A 9,983-nucleotide genomic window follows, 5' to 3' on the forward strand; every position below is an offset into this window, starting at 1 on the left:
TAAGGAAGCGACTGGTTAAGTCTTTTATGGAGTTGAAAGGTGGACTTTGAGAAAGCAGGATGAGAATTGAAGCTTGTGAAATATGGGTGTGGCACAGAATGAGAAGATCACCAGGACAGATAAGGTCAGAAATGAAAAGGTACTGAGGAGAGCTGGAGAAGAACGGAGGATGCTACTGACGGTGAAGAACAGGGTACTAGGCTAGATAGACCACAATCTAAGAAGAGATTGCTTTCTAGTAGAGGCCACTGAAGGTTTCATTCCGGGAAAGAGAGGGAAGAGCACAAGAAGGTTCCAGGTGCTGGATGATGACACAGGACACAAGGAGGGTACCAAAGAATGAAGAGGAACGCAGAAGACAGAGAAGCATGGAGGGTTATGCAGTCAAAACCTGCCTCAAGGCAGACAACCCAATGATCATAATTTCTGCTGGCACATGAAAATAGGTCCCAAAATTTTACACTAACAGTGTGTGATCAAATGTATAACAAATATGACATCTCAACATTAAAATCACAATTCCATATCCTTATAAATTAGTAATCCTCCACAGGAAGTACGAGCATTCTAGTTGGGGTGTATGGAGTACCATGTACTTCATCACACAAAAATCAGCTAGTGACAGATGCCCAGTCGAAAATTGTCCTACTTTACTACCTTTACCCAGGTACAGTACATCTGTATGATTACATCAATGTGTGCTTTGCATCTACAAATGAAACATGAAACAGAATAAGTATCAGCATAAATAAGTACACTAACGCATTCCGTTCTTACATGTATATTTTAAAAGTACAGATTACGTGTTAAATAATATGCAAGCCATCAGACCACTTGAAAAGAAAAAAAACACACAAATATTATTCACTGTAGAGCAGAAAATTCTGTCTCCACTTAAGTGATACTAGCATAATATCAGCATAATACCAGCGTTCATCACATGGTGGCTCTGATACGCATTACCATTCACAAGAAAAATGGTCATACACCACCGGCACGTGAAACATATCTAGGCATAGGGTTTAGTTGGAGTCCTGCTTTTTGAATGTAGATGCTCTACCTGTGTTGACATGCTGGCAGTCATTCTTCCCTCACAGCAACAGCCTGTCTAGACATTGTGAAACGTCCCCTTTGAACAATTATACAACACTGTGCTTAAACTGACACACAATATTTTGTTAGCGCAACGCAATCTGACTTTCAATAATCCCTACAAAAGAATGGTCCTGACTAACATTAAACTATACCTTTCACAAATCACTTACCTCACAAAAATCTTCGCTACTCAAGCTACTGCAATACAGCGAGCGCCACTACTGCCAGCTAAATAAAAGATTCAAACTACAGAAGGCACTAACTACTGATAGGCATAGTTAGCAAATGAAAGATTTTAATAGAGAACAAACAATGTATTTACCTTAATAGTCATAATATATATAGCAGTTCATGACAAATTACAAAACTCCGCCATCTCTCTCCCCACATCCACCACTGCTGGCGGCTCACCTCCAACTGCGCAACGCTACGCGCTGTTCACAGCCAGCTGCCTAACACTAAAATGGCAGACAACAATGCAAACTAGACACAGACTGCACACAGCACAGCCAGTGATTTTTATACAGAGGTGGCTTTACCAATAAAAAAACCTAAACAGCCTACTTACAATTGGATCTCTCACATCGACAACCATAGGTTGGCCTGTATCCCATACACAGGGATGTAGGTCCAAGTAGAATTTATGTAAGCCTGAGTATCACCTGAGTTTGGAGTCCCACATTATATGTACCATCACCTGTTTATTCTGTGTGGGTGTGGAATACCTCTACACTCTGTACTGAGCTTAAGTAGGTGTCTTCTGGTGCACAAATGATGGAATATACCTGAAGACTCCTTGCATGGATGTCCCCAACAGAGGAATGGTGTCACTCACTGCCTTGTGTGTTCCCCACTGTATGGTGTCCTTATTGTGGTGATGCCACAGCTGATGCGCTCAGGCTGGCAGCAAAACAATAACATGGCCATCTGCCGTCGTTCCCCCGCCTTGAGGGTCCGTCCAGCGGGCATTCACCCTGGAGTTAGGCGGTGAGCTGCCACCCAGTCCACCTCTGCGACTTCTTGTGCCTCCTTCGTGCACTCGTGCTATCGTATTCTTGGTCCGAATTGTCCTCGCTAGTTACCCTTTGCATAATACTCCTGATACTAGTATTTACTTAACTGACACCATAGGGCTATTCAAAGATTCCTTAACATACAACACATTTCATGATTCTCATTACAACACTTTATTTTTATTATTATGTCACTATGCATTTGAGTAGTTTTAATGTTAGTCTTATCCCTACGATCGACTTATTTAACCTCTATATCATTATTATGCCATTGTAAGACTTGATTTTATACTTATCCCTCTAGTGATATTTGCAACAATTATTTCCAACTTAATGTTTATTAGCATTTATTCCATCAAACATCTCATTCACCATTATGTTATATTGGTAGTTTGGTGATGGCTCTATGTCATTTATTTACAAGCATCTGCCTTGTTACACACGTCTTACTTTCGCTTTACGTAAATTTAACATTAGCCATATGTATCCGTGTACGCATCATTGAAATGTGTCGTCTGACTTTTTCAAACATTGGCTACTACTGTTGAGAATGGGCTCAAAACCTACGTCACTGACGAAATCGTTGACTCCTGGAAGTAGTTCTGCGGCTGTGTAACCTTTCTCACCCCAGTAACACTTGTCACAAGTCTTCAAGCACGATGTAGTTTATCTTTTCTTTCATATTCCATTCGTTGGCCTTCCCTTTTTTTAATTCTGAATCTCACAAGTCATTGTGGTGATGATCGCCACGCAAGTGTGTTAGTTCTTGGATAAGGTCTTCACAGTTTAACAATATCAGCTTGTTGCCTTGACTATACGCCATCATTCACCTCCTGTAGTCTACATTTCTGTCATACAGCAAACGAGGTGGCGCAGTGGTTAGTACATTGGACTTGTATTCGAAAGGACGACGGATCAAACCCTCGTATGGCCATCCTGATTTTACGTTGTTTCCCTAAATCACTTCAGGCAAATGTCGGGATGGTTCCTTTGAAATAGCACAGCTGACTTCCTTCCCTATCCTTCATTAATGCGATGGGACCGCTGGCCTAGCTGTTTGATCCCCTCTCCCTAATCAACGAAGAAATCAACGTCAATGGCCATTGCAGCCATTCCTCCTCCACTGGAAATTGTCCTATTGCTTCTCTGGTCTTGGTGCGGACTCTGTGGGCTAGTAGTTAGATGCTTGCGTAATAGGCTGATTCGTTATGTGTACAAATTTTATTTCCTGCATTAGGTTCTTGAGATCGTCTATATCTTGGCTCGACCTTCCATTCAGCACATGTTGGTACTTCAAGGGTAACTTTTGAAAACAAAACCTAACCATTTCTTCTGTGCTATGTGTTATATCAAAGAATTGGTTTTTCTTCAAAGGTCCTTCGGAAAATTTCTCCGTTTTTTAGAGTTCGGACCCTTCAAAATCACGCTTACAGTTATCTCATTCTTATTTTTTCTCTTGTTTCGGACGTTAATTACCTAAAAGTGCACTCTTGATACGATGTGGATTTTGGTGCAATTCTCTGCTCTTCACTGCTGATTCGCCTGGGGATGAACTACAAGCATACTTTGTGCATTATCTACCACAATGACGGATTTATATTATCCAGGTTCTTAATCCAAGATTGGGGATGGAGCATATTTCTGTTCTTCTTGAACATTAACACATGGTACTTGCGTAAAGTCATTTAGTTCTATTTTACTGAATTGTTGAAGCTCATATAATAGTTTCTGATTGAAACTCTGAACTGCGCACTTCACCATTCCCTCATGATTCCTTTCTGATCACTCTCTGCACACTTCACATCCTCAGCACTATTGCTTGTAATTGTCTCACCCATCTCTCTCTTTCTTTCATACGGTCTTTTTCCCATTTCCTCTCGTAAATACTTTCTGCCTTTCTTTAAATGAACAACCCTAATTCTTGTATCTCACCAATTGGAACCAAGGCAGTGCTCGACAGAGCTGTGTGCACATTTTGTATGTCTTCTTGAATAATCGTTATGTAATACACCATAAACGTACATAAATGCAGTTCTGTATGTTCTTGCACTCTACTACTCTACCTTCTACTTATCTGCTTATCTTTCCACCTCTGTACCTTTTTCCGCTGTTCCTTCTGCGTCTCCTTGATAGTACTTCCTTATTGATTTATTACTGGTAGTTGTGACAGTGGTTGTCCTATCTGTTCTTCCAGTTTTTTCGCCCTCATTTATTTCCCAACCTTTCTTCTCTTCTCACGCTTGATTGTTTCTTCCAGTCTTTTACGCTCACACTCAGCTTATTCTTCACTTATACTTTCTATTTCTTTTGTAATAAAAGCCATGAATGCGCGCATGGTTGTTTCTGTACTCCCATCTGTCTTGTTGAGTGTCACTCTAGTTACAGTTAATTTGAGTCTCCATTCTTTCGTTTATATGTTCCTCCATGCATTAATTCTTTCTTGAATTTGTACAATATACACTCGGTTCGCCAAAATTACTCTGTTGTCCATTCACATCAACATTCTTGGTGAACACGTCTGTTCTCTATACTCTCTAAGTGCCTCCCTGTCCCCTCTCTTTACTCCATACTTCGTTCTCTCTATCCCCAGAGACGTCGCATTATCTACCCTTGTTGCTGCCCCCACGTTTTGAGCTGTGTCCGTCTAATTTACTGCATCATCAATACCTGCATCCCCTCTCTTTATTCCATACTTTCTTCTCTCTATCCCCTGAGACATCGCATTGCTGCCCCCACGTTTTGAGCTCTATCCATCTAATTTACTGCATCATCGATACCTGTATATTTCAACATACATGTCTGACTTCGTGTTCACATTCTTTGTGTAATTTGCCTGAATCTCTCTACATGGGTTTAATGTGCTGGACTAATTCCTAAAACATTCTATTAAGATGTTTCTATCCACTTGCACATGTGTAAAAATATAACCTTCCAAAATGTAGCAACCCTGGCAGTGTCATATTTCAGCAGATGCCGTTGCCACCACAGCCAGCATAGACATATACGTGCACTGAAACAGTAGCTGGAAAAAATGCACATATTATTATTTCTGCTAGTGCTGTTTTTATAGAAGCTGAAGAAAGTCTCTCCTTTTATTCACAATTTTTTGCTGTCCAGAGTTTCTTTGCAGCTACCGTTCTAGTACCTATGTCTGTCTGCCCAACAGCTGTATTTGCAGTTTACAAAGATGCCCACCTCTTGAGCTGTCTGTTCTGGTAATCCTGACCGTAGAATCGACATCCTTAGTGAACTTCAAACATGTCTCATCTTTCCTCAGTGTATCAGAGTATAAGTACTTCCTTCCACACTGATTCTTCCAGATCGTTCTCTTTGACTCCTGTCTACTCCATATCAATACTAAATTGTGATTTTGGTTTATATCTGCACCTGGGTTTGCCTTAATGCCGACAAACGTGTGAGGCCTTTTTCCAACCTGTTCACTTGGCTGGTGGTTTGAGACTGAAACCATTCAGAATAAATACAGACTTAAGAGACTGCATTGTGTTATGCGTTTTATACGATGTGTAGATCACTTCAGTGACCCCCTCCCTTGTCTCTAGATTGAGCCTGCGTTTCCCGTTCCAGGTTTTCTAGCTGTTCTACTATGTGCAGACTTCTGACATTCCATTCCCCGACTTGTGGAATGTCATCCACATCTTTTTCTCATGCTCAGCTACCTTTGGCAGGCCCGTCCTGGAGGTCTGAATGAGAGTCTAATCCGGAATCTTTTGCCAATTGAGGGGTCGTCTGAATTGTTTTTTTCTTTTTTTTTCAAGTACATTGTACATTATGTGTCTTTAAGTCAGTAGCTGCCATTGCCTTGTGTATCGTCATGCCATTGGTCATCGCTGATTCTTCTGGCTTCTAGGATCATTTTCCTACTCCAAGAGCAAGAGAGTGACCAGGAACTCTGTTCTCTACCGTCTCTGATGAAGCTGTTGGTAGAATGATGGCGACTTTTTATGTCGTAAGTCTTCTGCCGCGCTTACCCATGACTTTTATTGACAAACTTTTATTGACAAATATGAAAAAATCCGGAACCCAGGACGTTTTCATGACTATTCAGACACGCTGGCCTTAGACAATGGCCGGCTGGGGTGACCGAGCAGTTCTAGGCGCTACAGTCTGGAACCGCGCCACCGCTACGGTCGCAGGTTCGAATCCTGCCTCGGGCATGGATGTGTTTAATGTCTTACGTTAGTTAGGTTTAAGTGGTTCTAAGTTCTAGGGGACTGATGACCTCAGAAGTTAAGTCCCATGGTGCTCAGAGCCATTTGAAAAAAAAATTTTTTTTTCAGGCCCCCGCCATTCAGTGACACGTGGAACAGCCTATTTGTGTGAACCATTTGAATGTATACCACGGGTAAACTTGAAGGGAATACTGAAAACTCACATAGGGTAAAGCAGGATTACGTCTATTAATAAGTAAGAAAATAGAAATGAGGGGAAGCTACAGTGAGCAGCAAAATGGATATATTATCATAAAAAATATAAAGACGTAGTCAACACCCACCGGAGTAATATGAGTTTATATGTCAAATAGCTTCACTCACGATAGAGAGTTTTAAAGAATGTATAGTGGTAAAAAGGAACTTAGTCAGTTAAAGGAGGCTTAAACTTAATTATGGATGAATACTGTAAGAAAAATAGTTGGAGAGTATGGCCAGGGAGAAAGGAACGAAAGAAAGAACCCACCTAGTAGAATTTTGCACGGAGCACAATTCTGTTACTGCTAACACTTGATTCAAGAAGCATACAAGAAGGCTGCATACGTGGAAAGAGAGATGCAGACACAGGAATGTTTCATACTGACAGTATAATGTTAAGGCAGAGATTTCGAAATGAGATTTTAAGCTGTAAGGCATCTCCAGGTGAAAATGTTGACTATGAGCATCATTTATTGGCTGTCATTGTAAAGTAACACTTCAGAAATTCTAGACAAGTAGAAATTGGGCAAGTTGCAAGAACCAAAGATTAGCAAGGGTGTCAGAGGGAGAATTAAGCAGCATTTGACTGAAACACGGGAAGGGAATACAGCAACAAAAGAATGGATAGCTTTGAGAGATGCAATAGAGAAGACAACGGACAGTCAGACAGGAAAATATATACGGCCCAGTAGAGACCCTTGGATAGCGCAAGAGATATAGAATTTAATTGATGAAAGAAGAAATTATAAAAATCTAGCACTGAAGCAGACAGAAGGGATTACGTATGTCCGAAAATTGGCAGAAAGTGCACAATGGCAAAGCGGGAATTGATAGATCCCGCGAATAGGAAGATTATAGATATTTGGAGAAATGAGAATCACCTGTATTAATGTTAAGAGCCAGGTGAGAACTCATGACAAAGCAAACAAGTGAAAGATGAAAGGTAGAAGGAATAAATAGGCGTCTTCTACAATGAAATAAACTTGAAGAGAAGATAGCAGAAACGGAAGAGGACGTAGATGATGATTAGAGGTATGACAGTCGACGAAGAATTTGACGAAGTACTGAAAGGTCTGAGTCCAAAAAAGACTCCTAGAGTAGACGACATTTCCCAGAATTACTGAGATCGTTGAGAGAACCAGCCATAACACACAACTTTTTTACCTGCTGCGCCATATATATAAGACAGATGAAATTTCGCAGGTTTAGAGAAGAATGTAATTATGTAAATTAAAAAGAAACTGGAGAGTGAAAGACATGAATATTAACGAACTGTCGATTTACCAATTCATACTCGCAAAATACCGTCAGAAATTTATTGGATTTTGGAAAAACTGGTAGACAGCAGCCTCAGGGAAAGTCAGTGTGGTTTCCAAAGAAATATGGGAAAACGTGAGCAACTACTAAACCAACAAGGCATCTTAGAAGATATGTTAAAGCAAGGCAACGGACGTTTATTGTATTTTTAAACATAGGAAAAGCATTTAACTGTGTTGACTGCAATATACTAGTTAAATTATGTATTTTTAAACATAGGAAAAGCATTTAACTGTGTTGACTGCAATGTACTAGTTAAATTATAAAAGTTTCGAAGATAAATTACAGAGATCAAAAAGTTAAATATGGCTCGTACAGAAACCAGACAACAGTTATAAGAGTCAAAGGGGAAGGAAAGGATGCAGTAGTTGAGGGAAACCGGGTTTTACAATATCACTGATTTCAAACACTCTATACATTGAGCAACCAGTAAAAGATAGGAAAGAAAAATTTGTAGAAGGAACTAAAATTCAGGGAGAAGAAATAAAAGTTTGAGATTTGGTAGAAGAAGAAATTTTAATTCTATCAGAGACAGCAAAGGCTTCGGCTGAGCAGTTGTCCAGAATGGATAGCCTCTCGACAAGAGCTTATTAGATTAGCATCAGCAAAAGGAAAAAAAAGAAGGGCAGTGGAATGCAGTAAATTAAATCAGGCGATGCTCAGTGAATGAGATTTAGAAATAGAACACTAAAACTAGCTGACGAGTTCTTCTATTTTGGCAGAGAAATAGCTAATCATTATGAAAGCAGAGAGGATATGAAACGGAATAGCAAGGAAAGCGTTTCTGAAAAAGATAATTTGTTAATATCAAATATAAATTTTTGTGCTAGAAAATCAAAACCTGTTTCTTAATTTATCTGTCCGGAGAGTAGCCTTGCATGGATGTGAAACGTGGACGGTAAGCAATTCACACGATAAAAGAAAACAATGTTTTCGAAGTGTGCCGCTGCAGAAGAATGCTAAGGATTACACGAGTACAAAAAAATGGCTCTGAACACTATGGGACTTAACATCTGAGGTCGTCAGTCCCCTAGAGCTTGGACCTACTTAAACTTAACTAACCTAAGGACCTCACACAATCCATGCCCGAGGTAGGATTCGAACCTGCGACCGTATCGGTCGCGCGGTTCCAGAGTGAAGCCTCTAGAACCGCTCAGTCACACCGGCCGGCTTACATGAGTAGATCTTGTAACTAATGAGGAGGTACTGAACCGAACAGGACACAAAACAAATTATTGGGCAACCTATCTAAAAGAGAGAGTGGTAGAACGTAATCTTAGGCGTCAGTTTAGTGTAGGGGGAGTGTGTGAGGATTAATCATTGAAGAGGGAGACAAAGAAATGAATAAGTAAGCAGATCCGATTAGATGCATTGTTGCAGTAACAATCCAAAGATGAAGAGGGATGCATTGGATAGACTAACGTGGAGGTTTGTGTAAAATCGGTATTCGGACTTGTAAAGGCACTTGAATTACGTAACCATTACGGCACCTCACCTCAACCTCTCGATACCAGCAATATTCTACTGTGTTTCTGTAGAATTGTTAACATATTTCTGTGACAACATTCAGATTTCATTTCATTAATGTAGAGGTACTTTGATACATCGATATGTTCATATTGCAATGATATTATTCTTATGTGTATTCTTACTTTTATCACTATGATCTTTGTCGTACTTGTAACTCTGATTTTTGTGCGCGTAACCGGTTAATAGGGAGTCAAGTCTTGGTCGTCATGTTGAAAAGACGCAAATTGTAGTCAGTTTATGAAATGTGAACTTTAACAGTGAAGAAGATATTTTCAAGTATGTTTTATATTGTGAAGTACTCTTGCAACAAAAGTAATAAAAAAGAAGTGTAACTTAAATTCGGAGTGTTGATTACTTTTTCATATCACCATTGTCCTAACTTGCAAAAGTTTAATCTTCAAGAATGGTTTATGAAACACATCTATAAAGCTTCTGAATATCGCAGAATAACACCTAGGCCTTTTTACATCCGAGCTTGGAATAATCACTACCTAGATTTTCGACGATTGAGCCATGAGTTCACAACGAGACCAGCTTGGGAAATACGAAAAGATGAGTGCCTAGTTTATCCATTATTTCATGAAATGACTTTATTAGCTGT

The sequence above is a fragment of the Schistocerca americana genome, chromosome 5, assembly GCF_021461395.2.
Source record: "Schistocerca americana isolate TAMUIC-IGC-003095 chromosome 5, iqSchAmer2.1, whole genome shotgun sequence".
NCBI classification, from domain to species: domain Eukaryota; kingdom Metazoa; phylum Arthropoda; class Insecta; order Orthoptera; family Acrididae; genus Schistocerca; species Schistocerca americana.